The sequence below is a fragment of the Erpetoichthys calabaricus genome, chromosome 2 (assembly GCF_900747795.2).
Source record: "Erpetoichthys calabaricus chromosome 2, fErpCal1.3, whole genome shotgun sequence".
NCBI lineage: Eukaryota > Metazoa > Chordata > Cladistia > Polypteriformes > Polypteridae > Erpetoichthys > Erpetoichthys calabaricus.
The window spans coordinates 230,440,976-230,464,002 of NC_041395.2; the positions used below are offsets into that span (position 1 = coordinate 230,440,976).

The following is a 23,027-nucleotide window of genomic DNA, read 5'->3' on the forward strand; positions in this document are numbered from 1 at the left end:
TTTCTGGCATTTACAGGATTCGAACCTGCAAACTTGTGATTGCTAGTGTAGATCCCAAGTCTCAGAGCCACCACCCCATCCAAACATAAAGAGGACAGGTGAAGAGAAAGACAGAGAGAGACTACTTATTATGTGGTACATTGAGCTGGCAAGCCATCTAAGCATTAAACAAGGCCTACCTCAATATTGGCAGGACCTAGACAGGCAGAAGTGGGTTGTTTCCGCTTTGCCTATTTTGTATGTTTGTCTTCTCCCTTTGTTTATCCCTTTCCGTATGCTTTAGCTATTTAAAACACCGGTTTGCTTATTTTGACCCTCTTGGCAATGCTGGTTGAGGGAGGCGAATAAAAGCGCCCCCTCTTCTGTTACTCTAATTATCCAAAAAAGTGCTTACATCTGATATGACATGGGACATTCCCCTCACACAACATCTTTTGGAAGAACCAAATGCTGTGCAAATGAAAAAATACAAGTCTGATTAATAATCAGTAAGTTAGCTGTACTTATTTTGAAATATTGTAAATTTGCTAGACCTTTGGAACATGAGAACTATTTTAAATTACATTAAAGCACATTGAATTTGCTAATTTAATTCAGGGTCAAGGTGAGCTGGTGCTTATCTCAGGAGCACAAAGTACAAGGCAGGAACCAATAATAATAATAATAATTCTTTGCATTTATATAGCACTTTTCTCACTACTCAAAGCACTTAGCAATTGCAAGTTAAGGGCCTTGCTCAAAGGCCCAACAGAGCAGAGTCCCTTTTGGCATTTTTACGGGATTCGAACCGGCAACCTTCCGATTGCCAGTGCAGATCCCTAGCCTCAGAGCCACCACTCCACCAACCCTGGATGAGGAGCAAGTCCATCACAAGGCCCACTCCTCTCTCACTCATACTCCCACAGTTACACTTAGGGAATAATAATAATACATTTTATTTATATAGCGCCTTTCCCATGCTCAAGGTAGGGTCCTTTTGAAATTGACAGTTAACCTAACATATACTGTATGTTTTTGGAAAGAATGTGTGTACTCCACAGATCACAACCTGGCTTGTTCTCAAGTCCAAGAAGCTGATCCATATGACAGCAGTGCTAACGACTGATCACCTTCCTAACCTTGCAGATTAGTTAATAAAAGTAAAAATTAAAATAAAACTAACAATAACATTCTCAAACCATCTTAAACCAATTCAAGATCTAGAGCCATACCTAGTCAGGGTGCCAGATTCTTACAGAAAGAATCAAACACACATACTAATATTCATACTCCAACAGGGCCAATTTGGAATCACAATACTACAACATTAACATCCTGGAACGATCATCGGAGAACTAAGAACTAAACATCCTTACCCAAACTCTGACACTACTACAAGCAATACCTTTGCTTTTAATTCAGTTTAAACTGAAAAAAATCATCAACCTTATGTCGTACCTGAGCATTTTTAAATGACTTTTGACCAGCGTCTGGAAATGAGTTTCGAATCCTGACCTATAGCGTTAAAATGAGTATCAACTTTTAAATAAGACAAGTAGCAAGGACTTCATTTCCCAGAGGTCCTAGCATTACATTTCCGCTCTGTCTCGGAACGGCCCCGCCACTCGCTGGTCGCGCTCCCGGGATCAGTAGGAAGTCAGAAGGACTGTGTGTGCAGTAGGTGCGGGTTTGTAGTCGTGCTTATTAGTTCGTGGTTAGCTATTCGTCTTTTTGTGTGACTGCGTGGAGCATCATCCAGATTTTCCAATTTGAAGACAACTGAGTAAGTTCAGAGGTGTTAGATATATTGCTTCGTTGCTCACTTAATGTCTGTTGTTACACTATGCGTATATTTAAAAGAGGAGATTTGGGAGTGGGGGACACGATTACAAAAGGATAGTAAATACATTATATATGTATGTGTATGAAGTATATTCAGTAACGGCTATACCGTAACATTATTAGGTGGTAGGGGTGCGGTGGCAGGTTAGCTGCACCCTTTTCGTTCTGGAGAAATCTACTCTCTGCTGCTGGAGGTGGGGCCGCAGGTAAGCGACCCCTTTTTTCCTAGGAAGTTGAGAAGGCGGGGGGTGTGGCCGGCCCGGGAAAGAACTTTTAGTATGAAGAATATTGCTGGGTGCCAAAGTTTTGAAACGCGTTTGGCGTGGTTTGCGGGGGAAGACTTGTCACCAGGGTGGATATGCCTTATTTTGGAACAGAAAAGCCAAGTTTTTATTTTTACTTAATGGTGGGCGCAGGTACGCCTCTCTGTAATTTAATTAATTTACCGCTGCATGATATAATGTGTTCCTACGTATTTTTAACCTGTTTGTTTGAAGTTAGGACCTCTTGACAGTTTCACTTAACTATTAAGCAAATTAAAAATGAATCTCGGGGAAACTCCAACAGTAACAAAAAAACATTTGTCCATTTGGTTAACAAGGTCGCGTGGGAACCATTTTAAATTATTTATTAACTTCTATTGTTGTATGTAATGAAATCATAAAAGCACAAAATCATGCATGCAGTTTAACACATTTTATATACCGATGCATGTTTTTTTGGCCCCCAGTCTCACGCACACACACACACCTACCAGCGTTTTGTAAGTTTTCATGAAGTACCAGTCAGATGAATTAAAATTACATTTTTAGTCACGATGCTCCACTTCCCATTATTGTGTTCTTTGTAGCTGACATTCGTACTTGCTGAGCACTTCTTCATGTTATTATATTTATACTTTATTGACTGCAAACAACCCCCCAGAAAGTCTACTGCCAAGGGCTGTACTTTCTGTGTTGTGAACACATGGAAGCTCCTAAGCAAAAAACATATGGCCAGGGGACAGTAATGATTTTAGTCGGTTATTCAAGTCAAATGCTTGCGTTTATTTTGACATGTTGTATTTAATTAAACATTAATCAGGTTTTCCCTAAGCATTTTCAACTTTTGTTTAGTTTTTTCTTGATTTCCCTGCCCTTCTGTGTGCTTATTTAAGGGAGGTCAATAAAAAAAAAGTGTTCCTAAAAATCTGGCACTGTAAACACAACTTTCAAGATTCAGACAATGTTTCATTTTTGTGGTCAGTTCATTTTTAAAAATGTATATCAGGACTACGTAAAAGAAAAGATACTGCAGATTTGATTGCACTTTATTTGTATGGGAAATTTGGCCTTTTACAATAAAAACTATATTATGATAAACAACCCTTCCTTTTAAATATGCATCAGAATAACTGAAAAGAAAGAAAACTTCTAACTTGGTTCAAAAGATAAAGAGCAGTCATAGTCACAGTGAGGCATTATAAAGATGTATTACTGTTGGTATAAAGGAGTCCCAGTAATGATTTTTAACAAATGTCTGCTGAAACATTCATTGGATAAATGTCCTCAGTGTTGGATGTAATATTTCTTATAGAAAAGCTATTCTATTGGCTGAAGGATTCTGACCATCATAACAAGACCTCTAAAACTGGACCCCACCCACATGAAAGTGCTCACTTGCTATGCAGTTAAAAAAATCAAGAAAACACAGAATCGATAGGAAACTCCAAACTATTATATTTTCTTCTAAAATGCCACCTTTTAAAATTTTTAAGGAAACATCATTAAACCTGACTGAAGACTGCTACAGATAAGCTGCGATTTCTGTTTTATATAGCACCTTCACATTTATAAATTGAGATTTCTTACATTTAAACCATAATTTAAATATATTAAAATAAAATTCACTTAAGGATGTTGTGCAGAAGAACTGATCCACAAATATATATGTAAATTGTTTTTCCCTAAAATGATAAATTTGCTTTTTTTAATTGAATACTGTTGTGTATAAGATCTTTTTAAATGTGAAAATGATCTAATATCTTGTCATTTCAGGCTTTATGTTGGGAAAGCCTGACATTTTAGTAAGTGTCGCCAATTACTATTCACTAATTACATTTATTGTACTGAGGTTCTTGATAGTAACAGGGTAAATTAACAAGTAGTGTTAATTTTGATGGAGTACAAAGAGGTCCTGTTGCTAAGTCTGGCATTGATTATGCAAGTGTTCCTCTTCCACCTTGAGATCCCATTTCAAGGCCAGGAGGAGTAATTTAGTGGCAGTGACACTAAGTGCCATGACAGGAAACTGAAAATAGAAGGAGAATGGCAAAGTCTTAGCAAGAAACAATCACAACAACTGTCACGGTTATTTAAAGGAAATTTGTACAGCTTCACCAGCAGCTCTAAGAGGAATTCATTATGCTAAAATAATAAGTCCTCAGCCTTGGTGTTAATGCAGAGTTTGTTTGGACATCTTGAAAAGGCTGTGCTTTTTGCAGCAGTTTTATTTGTCCTAGGGTCTTTATGAAGTTCCCCATCTTGTGGCAACTTTAGTCAAAATTGTGAAAAGTTTTAAAAGATATGATGTGGGCAGTTTCATGTTGGCATGTTTTTTTATGTAAAAAGATTACTTTTTTTTTTTTTAAGAAAGAGATTCTAGAATTAAACTTATGTACTCACACTTCCTAGTTACAGTAAATCTCATATCTGCCATATGAGAGTTTATAGAACTTACCTACTTAAACATTAAATATGTTGTATGTGTTTAGGACTGGCATAACTACAGTTCATTAAGTCATTTAATTTATGAATTTGTATGTTGCAGAAAAGGGCTGCTTTTTTAATAGCTGGAACTAATAGCCTCTGGTACAAGGCAGAAACCTTGCCTAGATGGGATGCCAATGATTTACAAGGCACGTGCATATCTCCTTAATACAGTGTGAGGCCAGTTTAAGGATGCCAGTTACCTTAACATGCATGTCTTTGGGATGTCACTGTTGTCAATTTTGATGTAGTGTGTTCTGAAATTATCCAGCAGAAATTTTGTTAGTAATATAAATGTTTGTTAGTTGATGTTGGTGATGCTGTTTAGTTATAGTTTTGATGTGGGATGTTTTTATTTGTAACAAAAATCTTTTCATTTCTACTTTAAGGCATGTCTTTTTTTTTTTTTTTTTTACTTGTCAATAATATTTTGAAACCTCATGACAAGCAGCAAACTAGCATTTGTGGTTTTTCTTCAAATGTGAGTAAAGGGGTAGTTCCTGCATTATTATTCTCTCTCCTGTAAGGTCCCGCAAAGACACTGTTTCACAAGTTAATTTACATAAGTTACTCGATACAGTTAGTGATCTGATTGGTTCCTTTTGTTTCTTTTGCATTACGTTTTTTATATGCCACCTTAAGCAACACATTTAAATAATTTACAGGAAAGATTTCAGTAATATCAACTGAGTAGTTGTTTTATTCAGTCATTTAAACTCACTATTTGATATAATGAGTAGCCGTTGGCATTCATGTTTGAAGTGTTGACCTTAGAGTAGGTGTGAATTTTTTTTATTGAAATCCATTTAGTTGACTTTTTACTTAAGTTTCTTCACTTCCTTGGTGTGTTTAAAATGCCTCTGAATTATCTGCTTTGTTTCTCGACAGCAATTTGGTGGAAGTAAGCTAAATTTAGTTATTTGAGTTACAAGCTCCATGAAAATAATTTATAAAATGGTGGAATAATTTTGCAGAGGCAGTTAAGTTATAAATTCAGTGTTTTACACACAATCAATGTCATTTGTTACTCATAACTGCATTTGTTCATTATATGTTAACTGTTTATTTCAAAATTCAGTCAGTCAGTCAATTACTTTTTCAAATATCAGTGCTTAGTATTATAAATGTAATTGTACTAAATGAAAAAACAGAAATGCGCACATTCCATAATTAATTAATTTTACCGCCACATTTTAAGTACAGACAAAACTAATTTTTGGCTTAATAGTTGTCAAAGGTATTGTTGGAGTAAAGGACATTACTAGGGGACTTACGGTCAGGGGACTGACACTTTGAAACCTCTCCACATTAAGGAGATCCTAACTTCTGCACACCACTTTTTGTACACAAGCTGCTAGAAAGCAGTAGATCCTATCCACAAGTTTACTGCTCTCGTAGTGAGTCTTCTAGGGGCAACATGGCATGGCTGAGGCTATGTCATTTAGGTATTTATGCAAACTCATTTATATTTAGGTTTTTCTTTGTTCTCTGTGTAGAAATAGTAATTTGGAGGCTAGATAACAGCTGTTTTTATATATATATATATATATATATATATATATATATATATATTATTTATTGCTCAACTTCAATCTTTAGACTATAGTTCTGAAGACATCTGAACATTGTGCTTTAAAACTTAGCAGGTAATTAAACTAACTTGTAGACTTCAGAAGCCTGACTTTTTGTTTTTCCATTTTACACCTATTTCTAATATTTTTTTCCTTTTGACAGCTTCATATTATTGTACCATAGTTAGTTGGCAGTTCCACTGCATGATAGCAGATACTGCTTTCTAAATCCACAATGCTGAATTCATGCATGCATAGGCTTGTCTGCTCATGTAGGACAGAATGGCTGACATTTTTGTTAATCGGGAAAACAAAGGGAATTGGAACATGACACATTTAATTCATGAGAAGGGAGATCGATGGGCTGACTGATGAGGAAATGGAACGTAAAGGCTGTTTTTCCAACACTTGTGTTACTACCTTGGTTATTGCTTTAAAGATCAATGGAATTGTATTAAGAGTTGTGCTGTTATAACTCTAGAAGTGCAGCCAGGTATACAGTCCATAGTGCTACACGAAAAAAAAATAGATTTTTTTAGTGTTGGGGACTGCATTTTCCAGAGAAAAATAGGTTGCTTTTTTTCAAAGCCCCATTCAAACCCTGCTTTAGCTGCATCTGCTTGGGACTTTATCTATAGCCAGTGTCACACTGCAGTCCTCAGGATGACTTTTATTCAGAAACCTTTTAAAAAATTAATGACTACAATTACTGAATTCTGTTGTCTTTCAGGGTATCAAATAACATGAAATGGAATTGCATGGATTCATTGACATATTTCCTTAATGACTTCTTCATCAGCCAAATCAAAATCTAGATCTCTTGCTGTTTGTTTTAATGTGTTTTCAGATCACCTACGACATGCACCCAACTAACCTCTTAGGGCCCGTTTATACTTCATGCTCAGAACGCGTATGCGCCCGCATCATGGCTGCCACGCGTTCTGAGCGTTCATTTGATGCATCCTCTGAGCAGGTCCTCAGAAATTAATGTGATGCGTGTGCGAGTTGCAGTACCAGCAAAAAGTCGGGGGGGGGGGGGCGCAGTGTACTAAAAGTTGGAATGTGGCGTCAGAGTCTCTGTTTACTATCTACATGTGACAGAAAGCCGCTTTGCGGATCCTACGAGATCGGTGTGCGCGCTTTGATATTTGATAAATGGTTCGATGTGGTGAAGCAAAATGCCGACATACAGATGTATTCATGGTGCTTTTATATTCAAGCGTCGCATATTCCCGATCGTAATGACACGATACGTTTTAAAATTCTCACATACCGTCTTCTGTTCCATCTTTTTTTCTAAGGCTTCCACTGCTCCTGACAGCAGCAAATCGCCAGCAATAGATCATCACACTGAGCACATTAAATGCATGATATTCCAACTCTCTGCACATTTAGAATCCTTAGATTTATACTTGATACCACTTTCATGATGAAAAGCATTAAAGTATGTATATTACATTTTACAGATAAATCGGTAATTTCGTTTAAATAATGAATACTGTTAATAATTACACACATGGGGTGACACAGTGGCGGAGCGTTAGCGCTGATGTCTTACAGGGAGTCACGTCGTTGATATTCCCTGCCTGGAGTTTACATGTTTTCCTGCTGGGTTTCCTCAGTGTGCTCCAGTTTCCTTCCAAAGATATGCAGATTTGTGTATGTGTGTGCTTGTATTCACCTTGCGATGAGCCGAGGCCTCGTCCAGGGATTGTTTCTCACTCGTACCCATTTCTTGGTGGAATGGACACATTCCTGGATTTAATCAATAAACATCCTTTTCAGAGTTATTGCGGTAAGGCGTCATCGGAATTTAATGGGTGTTCTAGGCAATTCACCACAGAGAAGCCGAACATGTTCTCACCGTGATAATATCTCTCACTACCACCTGGTGGATTCCTCCAGATGTACGCAAAGTATGTGCGCAAGTATAAACACTACAACGCTTGCATAGCAAGAGCATCCCCTGCAGCATGCGTCGCATTAAGTATAAACCCGGCCTTAGTCTCTTTTCTTAATGTGTGGTAGCAGAAAAAAATCAAAACTAGCTATACAGTAATTACCTGTAATATCTTACCTGTTTGACTGTCCATATTGTATTCATATTTAGGAATATCTATCAGCAGGGTGCTTTACTGACTTGGGATTTTTTTTACTTCCATTACTTTAGTTCATTCTAGTTTTGCACTAACGGAGTGCTTCTCAAAGATGTGCCCCTGAGTTCTTAAGGGACCACAGTTAGAAAAGGAATGACAAATATTAATTTCTCAGCTCGCTACTAGCAATTAGACAGAGACATTGATTTAAGGTTTCACCTAAATAATTCTTCACATCAAAACCAGTTACCACATAAGCGATACAGAGAATTATACAATCTGGGTGGATTCATACAGTCGTCATTCAGTTCCAGGTGACAGTTCCCATATAGCCAAGTTCCTTTATTAAAAGTTATATATTCTTAATCGAAAATGAAAAGAAAAAGATTTCTTGCCAGTGACAGAGCTCTATTCCAATTGTCTAGCAGCAAAGAAAGAGCTGTAAATGTCTGTTTCAGTTAGCGGAGTGGTTAGGAGCATACAAGATGTTAGCAAAACAGCAGCTAAACTAAGAAAACCCATTTTAAAAAAGTCTAATAAAATGCAGCCACTCTCCCTCTTTCTCACTCAAAATGAGCTCCTGGCCCAGCTTGTTTTCATTTCAGTAGTAGAATTTACAGTTTTCTCAAAACACACAGAAAATGTTATTAAAATCATTATCACAAAGTCAAGGTTATTTTCCTTTTATAATCAAAAACTGCATTTTCTAACTGAGCAAAATACCCCAAATTCTGTTTTGCCTTTCATCTTTCCAGAACACATTGCACTCCTGTTCAGCTTGACAAGTCTTTCTGGGAAGGCCTGTTATCTGACATCTGTCAGCTGAATTGATCAAAGTATACAATACAATTTATTTTATTGTAGGGGAAAAAAATGGAAGAAACCTTAGGAAAGGCAGCTCAAAAAGAGACCCTTTTCCAGGTAGTTTGGGTGTGCAGTGGGTGTCAAAAAGAAGGGAGACAATACAATACACAGAGCAGAACAAATCCTCCGTATAGTATAAAGATAAAAAATTTACAAGTACGGAGCAGAATTTAACAGTAGTTGATATCACATAATATGATTTGGATTTGTTTAGAGTCCTGGCGACCTCAGCCATCAAGCTATCTCCCCCATTTGGCCATTCCACAGCTGAAACAGCACTGGGCCAGCCATTCCGATGAAAGGACCCCTCTACCCCACGATTCCTGCGATCCTCCATCAGGGATGACTTTACCGTAGGCAGGCAAAACAACTTGGAAGGTGGGCTGTGGCACCAAGTGCCACATTTGAGTACCGAGAAGAGAAACAGAATAGGTGTGGGTTAGTGAGAAATTATAACTATCATGTTACCTATGTTTTAGTGCTAATGACTAACAACTGAGATGCAGTCTGTACAGTTCTTCAGCAGCTCCAGTCAGGATATGCTAAACTGAAGTAGTGAGTCTTCAGCTGGGATTTAAAAGCAGAGACCAAAGGGGCCTCTCTTCTAGTAGCAGGTAGTGCTGGGCAGTATACCGGTTCATACCGAAAACCATTTTTTAATTTTGTTATGATATGGATTTTTCTTATACTGCAACACCGGTTAAAATTGCTTAAACAACGTTTGGAACGTGGCACAGCGGGAAACTGTTTAAGGGGGACCTTTTTCACTGTTACACCACTAAACACATGCAATGGAGTACATGCGTTAGTGGAGGTGTTGCGCGGGAGCTCTTTTTCACTGCTACACCGCTAAACAAGCATACAACGGAGTACATGCGTTAGTGGAGGTATTGCGTGGTGAAAATGGACAGAGAACATTCCGAAACTAAAGCTGTAGCAGACGATAAAGTTGAACATGATGACACAGAAGAACTTTTGCTGGAAAAAGGAGTCACGTCTGTTGTCTGGAGATACTTTGGATTTAAAAGGTTGGATGTGGACCATTATGTTCAAATGTGTGAATACTGTTTCTATACTACTGGATAATACTGCAAGCCAAGTTGTACTTGTTTTATTTTTTTCAATACTGTGTAATATACCTGGGTACTGTGTAATAGTGTGACGACATGTTGACTTTATTCTCGACATTTCCACTATAATCTCGACGCTTATGACGAGAATAAAGTCGACATTTCTACTTTATTCTCGCCATTTGTCGAGATTAAAGTCGACATGTTGACTTTATTCATGTAATAGCAAAATACCCGTGCTTCGCAGCGGAGAAGTAGTGTGTTAAAGAGGTTATAAAAAAGTAAAGGAAACATTTTAAAAATAACGTAACATGATTGTCAATGTAATTGTGTTGTCATTGTTATGAGTGTTGCTGTCATATATATATATACATACATATACACATATATTATATACTAGCAAAATACCCGCGCTTCGCAGCGGAGAAGTAGTGTGTTAAAGAGGTTATGAAAAAGTAAAGGAAACATTTTAAAAATAACGTAACATGATTGTCAATGTAATTGTGTTGTCATTGTTATGAGTGTTGCTGTCATATATATATACATATACACATATACACACACATATACACACATATACAGATATATTATATATACATATACACATATATTTTATATATATATATATATATATATATATATATATATATATATATATATATACACATACATACATACATACATATACACACATAGATGCACTTACAATAACATAGAAATCAATATAAACAACATTAACATCATTATCATATGAGAATATGAATATATAAGAAGCACATTTCATATAAATATAAATTATTAAACAGTAAAATCTTCTTCTATAATTTGCTACCGTGGCTTTTCGTTGGTCTGTCCAGGATTTTAAATCACCTGTAGCTTGCAAACCGTTTCACCTATTGACTTGAAATCTGGTACACATATAATACGTCACGTCTGCTATCTGCTTTATGGGTGATGGTTGTATTACTCTTTTTATGTTTATTTTATTTTAGAATCAACTCCTATCTGCGCACACCAGGGCGGCCGTGGGCAGATGCGTATGGTGTATTCACTCCATGTTATCGTGCATTGCGCTGTCACTGGTATTTTGATAAAAGAATTTGAACAATATATAAGAAGCGTATAAATTATTAAACAGTAAAACATTAACATTTAAGAAGTAAAGTTACATTGAGTACTACTGCAGTGCCTTCGGGTATACCTCATTTTTTGTTTGCCCATTACATGCTTAAATGTATACATTTTTTGGTGTACCTACCCGAGAACACGCGACATATAACCGAGCGTGGGAGAAGCATGGATTTTAAACACGCGTTGAGTTCATCTGCTGGTCTCCCTCGTGGAATAACTGGTAATGTTTGACTAAAATGTACAGCGAGTAAAACGACATTACCTCCTTTTTTTTTTTTTTACGATCTCTGAGATCTTGCTTTTTTCGGTTCAAGGCTTCATAAGCTCTTTTATGTGCCATGGTGTACTTAATAAGTACTAATTATCCCAAACCATCATCTTTGAATGTTGCAAGACTTTCGCCTTGTATGTAGATCGGGGTAATTACATTCATTGCATTCCTAGTCTGAATCACAATCTGATTGTATGGGTGGTTACCTGGCACTGTAGGGTTGCCACCCGTCCTTTAAAATACGGAATCGTGCCGCGTTTGAGAATGAAATTGCGCGTCCCGTTTTGAATCAATACTGGACGGGATTTATCCCGTATTTTTTTTATCATTTTTTTTTTAAAGCAGCGTGTCATGCAAATCATCCCACACGCATTTTATGAAGATGCCTCCTTTCCTACTTTTGATTGGGTAATACTTGATGTCATCGTTAGTTTGATTGGTCTTTTTAACTGTCCAGTGAGGAGGGCGTGTCTTTTAAGTAGAGTCTGTAGAGAAAAGCCAAGCAAAATGACACCTTTTATTGGCTAATAAAAAAAAAGGTGTCATTTTGCTTGGCTTTTCTCTACATTCATAATGGGTAACACGGTACAACACCCTAGTACTACAAGTACAGTCTGCAAAGTGTTGGCACTGAGATGTGGCGTCAGCGCCATAATTGAAGCCCCTAACGTTGAGGTCAGCAAGTCGGCTAACATCCGTCATGTGCCGTCTTTCAGTTGCGAGAAGCAGATCATAGAATGGTTGAAACTGTTGCCCCTAACGTTGCGCCACGGCGTGTGGTTCGTTTATACCTCGTGTCTTCTCATTAAACTTTTATCTCGCGAATATGTTATTGCAATCCGCAGCGGGAGCGTTTCTATAAACTTAATTTAAAGTTACGTTTTACACCGTGCTTTGTTTCCCTTATGAACATGCTTGTATGCTTCACTCGCTCCGTTCTCAATTGTTTAATTAATTTTTTGCTCTTCGCTGTTTCCGGCTCTTCCTCCATTTCCCCCTACTTCGTTCTTTTATCTCGCGAATATGTTATTGCAATCCTTAACGGGAGCGTTTCAATAAACTGATTGAAAATAGTTTTGCATTTACCTTTTTAGTAAAAGGCGAGCTTTTAAGTCTGAGAAATCACCCCGTAAATGCACACGTTTAATTGCACATGTGTTAATATGTATGGTTACACAGTATTAAAAGACAGTGAACAACGTCAGTTACCTTTGTTCCTGCGTTTGATAAAAGGTGAGCTTTTAAGCCTGAGAAATCACCCCGTAAATGCACACGTGTAATTGCACATGTGTTAATATGTATGCTTACACAGTATTAAAAGACAGTCAAAAATTAACGTCATTTACCTTCGTTCCCGCGTGTGACTCGTGCTGTAAATCTCTTCCTTGTTTTTAGTTCACGTGATTACGTAGGAGGTGTGATGACGCGATACGTGACTCCGCCTCCTCCATTACAGTGTATGGACAAAAAATATGTTCCAGTTATGACCATTACGCTTTGAATTTCGAAATGAAACCTGCCTAACTTTTGTAAGTAAGCTGTAAGGAATGAGCCTGCCAAATTTCAGCCTTCCACCTACACGGGAAGTTGGAGAATTAGTGATGAGTCAGTCAGTCAGTCAGTCAGTGAGTGAGTCAGTCAGTGAGGGCTTTGCCTTTTATTATTATAGATATACACATATACACATATATATATATATATATATATATATATATATATATATATATATATATATATATATATATATATATATATATATATATATATATATATATATACATATATAATATATATATATATATATATATATATATATATATATATATACACACATATATATATATACACATATATATATAATACTAGCAAAATACCTGCGCTTCGCAGCGGAGAAGTAGTGTGTTAAAGAGGTTATGAAAAAAAAAAGGAAACATTTTAAAAATAACGTAACATGATTGTCAATATAATTGTGTTGTCATTGTTATAAGTGTTGCTGTCTTTTATATATATATATATATATATATATATACACACACACACACATAAACATGTATATACATACAGTAATCCCTCACCTATCGCGGGGGTTACGTTCCAGAGCCCCCCGCGATAGGTGAAAATCCGCGAAGTAGCGACCTATATTTATTTTGTTATTTATACATATTTTAAGGCTTTATAAACCCTTCCCACACTGTTATAAACCTTTCTCACTCTCTTGTTAACCTTTCCCACACTCTTATAAACACTTCCTATGCTCTTAAACACTTTCTACATTCTTAAACACCGCAGGACCAACACTGCACACTGCACGCAGCGATCAGACGTCAATGTGTCTGCACTCGCTTTGTGAAGGGGGGCAGCTGAACTCACGCTGAGCAGAAATGGACTTTGTGCTGCTTCTGCCAAAATGCCTGCTTGCAATGGACTTTGTGCTGCTTCTGCCAAAATGCCTGCTTGCCGCTCTGCGCCGTTCGGAAGGAGGAGGAGTGTGTGTGTGGTTTTGTGAGGGCTGAACGCACGTTCGCTCAAATCCCCCCTCCCCGGAGGCGCAGTTCGCATTGTCAAGGGGGTGGGGAGCTGAATGAAAGCTAAGGAGAAGTGGACTTTGTGCTGGCTTTGTGCTGCTTGTCGCTCTGCCTGTCAATAATTTAAAATCCTGTACATCACCAATTTTCCTGTCTCACTGTCTTGTCTTGCGTGAAGTTAAAATGTTTTATAATAGTGAGATGATACTAATATCCTTAGCCCGACATCCACATATCATATGTGTTAACAAAGTGTGTTTTATAAGTTTACATGTGTTTAAAGCATGTGGGATGGGTATTTTAAGGCTTAAACTATAAAAATGTTTATTTATATGGTCTTTCTATATCGCGGATTTTCTCCTGTTGCTGATGGGTCTGGAACATAACTTCCGCGATAGGCGGGCAATCACTTGTATTTAAAAACCCGCGAAGTCGTGAATCCGCGAAAAGTTAACCGCGAAGTAGCGAGGGATTACTGTATACATATATATATACATATCTACACATATATATACATATATATATATATATATATATATATATATATATATATATACACACATATCAACATATATATACACACATACATAAACACACACACATATATTATTATATATATATATATATATATATATATATGTGTGTATATATGTATACTACTGCAGTGCCTTCGGGTATACCTCATTTTTTGTTTGCCCATTACATGCTTAAATGTATACATTTTTTGGTGTACCTACCCGAGAACACGCGACATATAACCGAGCGTGGGAGAAGCATGGATTTTAAACACGCGTTGAGTTCATCTGCTGGTCTCCCTCGTGGAATAACTGGTAATGTTTGACTAAAATCTACAGCGAGTAAAACGACATTACCTCCTATTTTTTTTTTTACGATCTCTGAGATCTTGCTTTTTTCGGTTCAAGGCTTCATAAGCTCTTTTATGTTGTATGGTGTACTTATCCCAAACCATCATCTTTGAATGTTGCAAGACTTTCGCCTTGTATGTAGATCGGGGTAATTACATTCATTGCATTCCTAGTCTGAATCACAATCTGATTGTATGGGTGGTTACCTGGCACTGTAGGGTTGCCACCCGTCCTTTAAAATACGGAATCGTGCCGCATTTGAGAATGAAATTGCGCGTCCCGTTTTGAATCAATACGGGACGGGATTTGTTCCGTATTTTTTTTATCATTTTTTTTAAAGCAGCGTCTCAAGCAAATCATCCCACACGCATTTTATGAAGATGCCTCCTTTCCTACTTTTGATTGGGTAATACTTGATGTCATCGTTAGTTTGATTGGTCTTTTTAACTGTCCAGTGAGGAGGGCGGGTCTTTTAAGTAGAGTCTGCAAACTGTTGGCACTGGGACATGGCACCCGCTGCAGTATGCGTCCCTTATTTTTTTGTATTAAAAGTGGTAACCCTACCTGGCAGGTAACACTTATGTTTGGTCATGAAGTCGTCTAAAATCCGCCACGTGCCCTCTTTTAATTGCGAGAAGCAGATATATATAGCCAAATTCTCGCGCTTCGTTGCGGCGAAGTACTGCTTTTAATTTTTTAAGAAGAAAAGAAAACCTTTTTAAACGGATCGAAAATATACCAATAACAATTTGTTAAGGATCTGTTTTTTTGTGAACCTCGCTTTTCACAGCTGTCGCGCTACGGCGTGTGTTTCGTTTGTTTGACAGTATGTAGATCATGGTAATTACATTCATGGCATTCGTTTTCTGAATCACAATCTGACTGTATGGGTGGTTACCTGCCAGGTTACGCTTGTGGTTGGTCAGGAAGTCGCCTTACATCCGCCACGTGCCCTCTTTCTGTTCCCAGAAGCTGATCATAGAATGGTTTTAATAGTTTACTTTCAAATAATGCAAAGAGTATGCGACACGTGTTTCTCCCTAATTCTGGGCTCATCAGGCATACACACTCACTGCATCACCTCTCGTGAATCGAATCTCTATCGTCAGCGCCAGAGTTGAAGCCCCTAACGTTGCGGTCAGCAAGTCGGCTAACATCCGCCATGTGCCGTCTTTCAGTTGCGAGAAGCAGATCATAGAATGGTTGAAACAGTTGCCCCTAACGTTGCGCCACGGCGTGTGGTTCGTTTATACCTCGTGTCTTCTCATTAAACTTTTATCTCGCAAATATGTTATTGCAATCCGCAGCGGGAGCGTTTCTATAAACTTAATTTAAACTTACATCTTACACCGTGCTTTGTTTCCCTTATGAACATGCTTGTATGCTTCACTCGCTCCCTTCTCAATTGTTTAATGAATTTTTTGCTCTTCGCTGTTTGCGGCTCTTCCTTCATTTCTCCCTACTGCGTTCTTTTATCTCGTGAATATGTTATTGCAATCCTTAACGGGAGCGTTTTAATAAACTTAATTTAAACTTACGTTTTACACGGTGCTTTGTTTCCCTTATGAAGATACTTGTATGCTTTACTCGCTCCCTTCTCAATTGTTTAATGAATTTTTTTGTTCTTCGCTGTTTGCGGCTCTTACTTCATTTCTCCCTACTGCATTCACAGTCTTTTCACGTGATTACGTGGGAGGCGTGATGACGTGACACTCAACTCCGCCTCCCACGGCCATCAAGCTGCCTTCCATTACAGCATATTGTCAAAAAAGAGGTTCCAGTTATGACCATTACGTGTTGAATTTCGAAATGAAACCTGCCTAACTTTTGTAAGTAAGCTATAAGGAATCAGCCTGCCAAATTTTAGCCTTCCACCTACACGGGAATTTGGACAATTAGTGATGAGTGAGTCAGTCAAACAGGTTCCAGTTATGACCATTACGCGTAGAATTTCGAAATAAAACCTGCCTAACTTTTGTAAGTAAGCTGTAAGGAATGAGCCTGCCAAATTTCAGACTTCTACCTACACGGAAAGTTGGAGAATTAGTGATGAGTCAGTCAGTCAGTCAGTCAGTCAGTGAGGGCTTTGCCTTTTATTAATATAGATTTGTTGTTAAAGTAGAACATCGTAAAACTAAACTTCATCTTAAAATGAATATTTGATTTACTAGATTTTCTCAAACCCCGTCATAAGTTATGTAGCACATTAAATGTTTTGTGTTGTGTTCCCAGAGCCATGTTAATCGTTACATGCTTCTTAAACTGACTTCCTCTTGCACTAAGAGGAGGTGCAGACAGCACACAGAATACGTTAATTTCATGATATTCCTGCTCCCTGAACATTTAGAATGCTAAGATAAATACTTGATATAATTTTCATGATGAAATGCATTAAAGCATGTATTAATCATGTGGGGGCACGGTTGTGTGGAGGTTGCACTGCTGCCTTGCAGCAGTGGGGTCCCGGGTGTTCCCTGCTTTGAATTTGCATGTTTTACTAGGTGGGTTTACTCGGCGTGCTTCAGTTTCCTTTTAAAGTCATGTAGGATGGCGGGTTTTGTTATGCTATATTAACCCTGCTAGCGTATGTATTGCTCGTATTCACCCTGTGATGTGCTGGTACCACGTTCAGGATTTCCTCCTGCCTTGCACACAATGCTTGCTGGGATGGGCGCAACCCTGAATGGATGGCATAATTAAACATGTATAACAAAGATTTTTTTTTAAAGTTCTGAACACTCCGTGGTCAAAATTTATAACTAGTTTTAATTTCACAAAGACGTTTATTGTGTGGCGATTGGTTATGTGGAGAAAGAAAAAGGAAGGATAGGCACTGGGGGTTTGGTACGTCAGACAGAGACAACACGCATGCAATAAAGAAAGCCCGCTCAGAAGAACATCCATTGAATTCTGTGTTTGTGTCTTCGACCACTAGATCATATTTACACAATATTTAAGTTAAACCTGTGCTATACCCATTCATACATCCAGTTTTTAGGAGCCTCGTCACACAAGCCATAAAGTTCTTTACACTGAACATATACCTGGGGACCTTTTACTGCAAGGGAGCAACACTACTGCCACACTACCGTGCATGTTTAATACCTGCTTTAATGCATTTCATCATGAAAAATTATCTTAGCATTCTACATTTTCAGAGAGCAGGAATATCATGAAGTGAATGTATTCTGTGCGGCGATCGCTGCCTCTTAGAGAGGAAGACAGTTTAAGAAGCGCGTAGCGATTAACAGCTGGGTCGGGGAACACTTAACACAAAGCATTTAATGTGCTACATAACTTATAATGGAGTTTGAGAAAATCTAATAGATTAAACCTTGATTTTAGGATGAAGTTTAGTTTACAACATTCTACTTTAATGATAAAATAATCTGAGAATAAAGTGAAAATGTCGACTTAAATCTCGACATTTAGTTTTTTTTTTTTTTTTCTCTCTTCACTATGGCCCAAATGCGCTTCTGTAGGGCTATACCACAAATAGCATTATAGATGCAAGTTGCAGTTTTATTATTTATGTATATAGCTTAGCTTGAAGCAAGGTCCATATTAGATGTCATCACCAAGTTGCACTTGTTTTATTTTATTTTAGTGAATCCTGTGTAATGCACCTGGGATTGAAGTCTTGGAAGTAATAGTATTATTACTGGAAGTTGCACTATTATGTAATTTATTGTTATTATTTATTAGTTTAAATATTATGCAGTTTAATGATGGTAAAGTTGTTTAAAAAGTCACTTTAACATGTCAGTGGACAGAGATTGTTAACATTAACAAAGTGTAGATGATTTACAAAAATATTTACTATTTATTCCTTTTCTAAGACATGTTCAGTGCAATACAACTTTTGACAAGCACCTCTGGATATTTTACTAAGTCTAAATGCCTCTTTGGATGGTTGAAAATATCCATCCATCCATTATCCAACCCGCTGAATCCGAACACAGGGTCACGGGGGTCTGCTGGAGCCAATCCCAGCCAACACAGGGCACAAGGCAGGAACCAATCCCGGGCAGGGTGCCAACCCACCGCAGGACACACACAAACACACACCAAGCACACACTAGGGCCAATTTAGAATCGCCAATCCACCTAACCTGCATGTCTTTGGACTATGGGAGGAAACTGGAGTGCCCGGAGGAAACCCATGCAGACACGGGGAGAACATGCAAACTCCATGCAGGGAGGACCCGGGAAGTGAACCCAGGTCTCCCAACTGCAAGGCAGCAGCGCTACCCACTGTGCCGCCTGGTTGAAAATATGTTGTCAAAATTTTAGTTTAAGTTGTTTGCAAACATTGTTCAATAAAAAGGCTCTATATTTTGACTGCAACTGTCATGCTATGTGATTCCTTCTCTTCATTAATGCCACCCCCTCGAAAACTATCACTTTATGGGGCCATGCAAACCTGTATTAATACTTGTGTGCATATTAACATTTTTTTTGTACAGTGTACAATTCTCATGACAGTGGAATAAGTTATTCTTAGACAGTAATTGCAGTGGAAATGTGGAAAAAAAATGCCGTTGAATACCGTGAAACCGGTATAATTTTGAAAAATACCGTGATATAGTATTTTGGTGATACCGCCCAGCACTAGTAGCAGGCACACCATTCCACAGTTTAGGAACCCTGTAACTAAAAGCTCGACCACCCACTGTTGTTTTATTAATTCTTGGAATCCTAAGCAGACTGGCATCTTGAGATCTTAATGTGCGCTCTGGTTTGTAAGTCATAATAAGTTCAGACAAGCTGGATCTTGGCCATTTAATGCTTTATATGTTAAAAGGAGGATTTTTAAATAGTTCTTGCAGCAGCATTTTGGATTAACTGGAGGTTGTATAAAGAACAGTTTGAACTTCCAGTGAACACCGCATTGCAGTAATCAGTTCTACTAGGAATAAATGCATGAAGTAATTTCTCAGAATCCTGTTTATTTAGAAAGCGCCTTAATTTCCCAACATTTTTAAGATGGAAGAAACATGATTTGGACAAATTTGTAATGTGCGCTTTAAATGACATCTCCCATATATTATCCCAGAAAAGTACTGGTAATACTTAATATTATAGTAATATATATAATACTCATAGTAATGGTAGGCGCCGCCTTGAGTTGCAACCTTTCCAGAAGCTCCGTGTATGACTTTATATTTCTACCTTTTTCTTACAACTTGGACATGGATTTTTACACGCCGAGACTAGTCTATTCAGGTAATCAACTTCAAGCGCTGAAAACAAAGGCCCATGCTGGTGTGGTTCCCAATTTACCTGACGAAGTAAGAAGGTGGTATCATGGCAGCAGAGCCGGCGCTAAGCTAAAGGCTAAGCGGCTAGCGAGAAAGTGGCGATACAAGCCTTCGGTGCCTTCTGTGATCCTGGGAAATATGAACTCACTACCAAATAAGATCGATGAACTGGCTGTGCTGGTGAAAAATGTCGGGACCTACAGAGAATGTAGTTTGTTGTTTTTTTGAGAAAAGTGGCTAACAACTAGCATTCTAAATGCTAAGGTGAAGCTACCCAGGTTTAGCACAGTTAGAGCAGGCAGAGACGCAAATACCTACGGGAAGCAGAAAGGAGGAGGACTCGCTCTCTATGTGAATGCAAGGTGGTGCAACCCTGGACATGTAAAAGTTAAAATCTCCACTTGCTGCAGGGACAGCGAACTGTTGGCCGTAAGTCTGCATCCCTATTACTTGCCCAGAGAGTTTGGACACGTCATTGTTGTTACTGTTTACATCCCTCCTCACGCAGACGTGGAGATAGCGGGTGACATCATCCATTCCGCTGTTGCTAAACTACAAACACAGCACCCCGAGGTGCTTGTGCGAATCTCTGAAGATTTTAACCATGTGACGCTGGACAAAACATTACCTGCCTTCTCCCTGTATGTGGATTGTAACACCCGGGGAAATAGGACTATTGATCTACTGTATGCAAACGTTAAAGACGCATGCAGTGCCACCCCGCTGCCTGCGCTTGGGAAAGCAGATCATAACCTGGTTCTGCTTCAGCCTCACTACAAACCAAGAGTGAGGGAGCTACCTACTACCACACACTCATGCAGGAAGTGGTCCCCTGAGGCAGAGCAGGCACTGAAAGACTGCTTTGGAACTACGGACTGGGATATCCTGCAGGGATCATATAGTGAGAACGTTGAGGAGGTTGTTGACTGCACTACTGACTACATCAACTTCTGTATGGACATTGTAGTTCCAGTAAGAACAGTACGCTGCTATGCTAACAACAAGCCATGGATTACAAGTGACATCAAGGGCCTTTTGAACTAGAAAAAATGGGCTTTTGAAGGTGGTGATCAACATGATCTCAAGCGCGTGCAGAAGGAACTCTGAGTCCAGCTCAGGGAGGCGAAGGAGCAGTACAGGAGAAAGCTGGAGCAGAAGTTGCAGAATAACAGCATGAAGGAAGTGTGGGATGGGATGAAGATCATCACTGGCTGCAGCACGAAGCAGGGTGCCACCATCGAGAGAGATGTGGAGAGAGCGAACCTTATGAACAACTTCTTTAACAGGTTTGACCACCTTAACCCCCTCTCACCTCAGAGCACTGCATCCTCCATCCATCCTTCTGCTGATACCAGCATAGGAGAGAGTTTCCCCCCACCCGCAATTACAGCAGCGCATGTAAGCAGAGAGCTGAGGAGACTTCGGGCCAGCAAAGCAGTGGGTCCAGATGGAGTATCGCCACGACTGCTGAAGGCCTGGGGGAGTCCTCTACAACGCATCTTCAATCTGACCCTGGAACAGGGGAGAGTCCCGAGGCTTTGGAAAACATCTTGCATCACCCCAGTCCCAAAGGTATCACGTCCTAGTGAGATGAATGACTTCCGGCCTGGACCTGACGTCACATGTGATGAAGACAATGGAATGTCTGCTGCTTCACCACCTAAGGCCACAGGTCCGCCATCATCTATATGCTATACCGATCCCTCTTCCACTTGGACAGAGGCAGTGGTGCTATAAGAATTATGTTTCTGGGCTTCTCTAGCGCCTTCAACACCATCCAACCTGGCTCCTTAGTGACAAGCTGACAGAGATGGGAGTAGATTCATACCTGGTGGCATAGATTGTGGACTATCTTACCGACAGACCTCAGTATGTGCATCTCGGGAACTGCAGGTCTGACATTGTGGTCAGGAGCACCGCAGGGGACTGTGCTTTCTCCGGTCCTGTTCAGCCTATATACATCGGACTTCCAATACAACTCGGACTCCTGCCACGTGGAAAAGTTTGCTGACGACAATGCTGTGGTGGGATGCATCAGAAGTGGGCAGGAGGAGGAGTATAGGAACCTAATCAAGGACTTTGTTAAATGGTGTGACTCAAACCACCTACACCTGAACACCAGCAAAACCAAGGAGCTGGTGGTGGATTTTCGGAGGCCCAGGCCCTTCCCGGACCGTGTGATTATCAGAGGTCACTGTGTGCAGTGGGTGCAGACCTATAAATACCTGGGAGTGCAGCTGGATGATAAATTGGACTGGACTGCCAATATTGATGCTCTGTGCAAGAGAGGACAGAGCCAACTATACTTCCTTAGAAGGCTGGCGTCCTTCATGGAGAATCCACTGAACAGTATCCTCTCCAGACAGAGGAGCAGCTTCAGCGACAGACTGCTGTCACTGTCCTGCTCCACGGACAGACTGAGGAGATTGTTCTTCTCCCACACTATGCGACTCTTCAGTTCCACCCCGGTTTTTGGGGGAAATGTTAACACTATACAAGATTATTGTCTATTATACCTGCCTTGCACTCTCCACCTTGCTTTTTTTTTTTTTTTAAACTTGCACTGTGTTTTTATCACTCTTTAATTATTATTGTTTTTATCAGTATGCTGCTGCTGGAGTATGTGAATTAATGAAGTATTTATCTAATCTCTCTCTCTATCTCTACTGCAATGTCACTTCATTTTGGTAGCCAGTCAAAGTGGAGAACAGTGGTGTAAGCTACAGTCTAGACAGTTTTCTTTGTTTTTCACTCCGTTATGATACTACAAGCATGACATGTTGAACAGGTGCCTGTGCTGACCT

The 23,027-nt window shown here is 39.1% G+C and overlaps 1 protein-coding gene across 8 annotated transcripts in view; it reads left to right on the forward strand.

The window, feature by feature from the left end:
* The first annotated feature begins 1,605 nt into the window (after positions 1 to 1,605).
* The window catches only part of plekha1b (pleckstrin homology domain containing, family A (phosphoinositide binding specific) member 1b), a 268,696-nt gene continuing 247,274 nt past the window's right edge, over positions 1,606 to 23,027 (forward strand). For all 8 annotated transcript variants that reach the window (XM_051922852.1, XM_051922853.1, XM_051922854.1 and 5 more), the window contains exon 1: positions 1,606 to 1,762. The gene's annotated coding sequence lies outside the window, so the exon portion shown is untranslated. The remainder of the gene's footprint in view (positions 1,763 to 23,027) is intronic.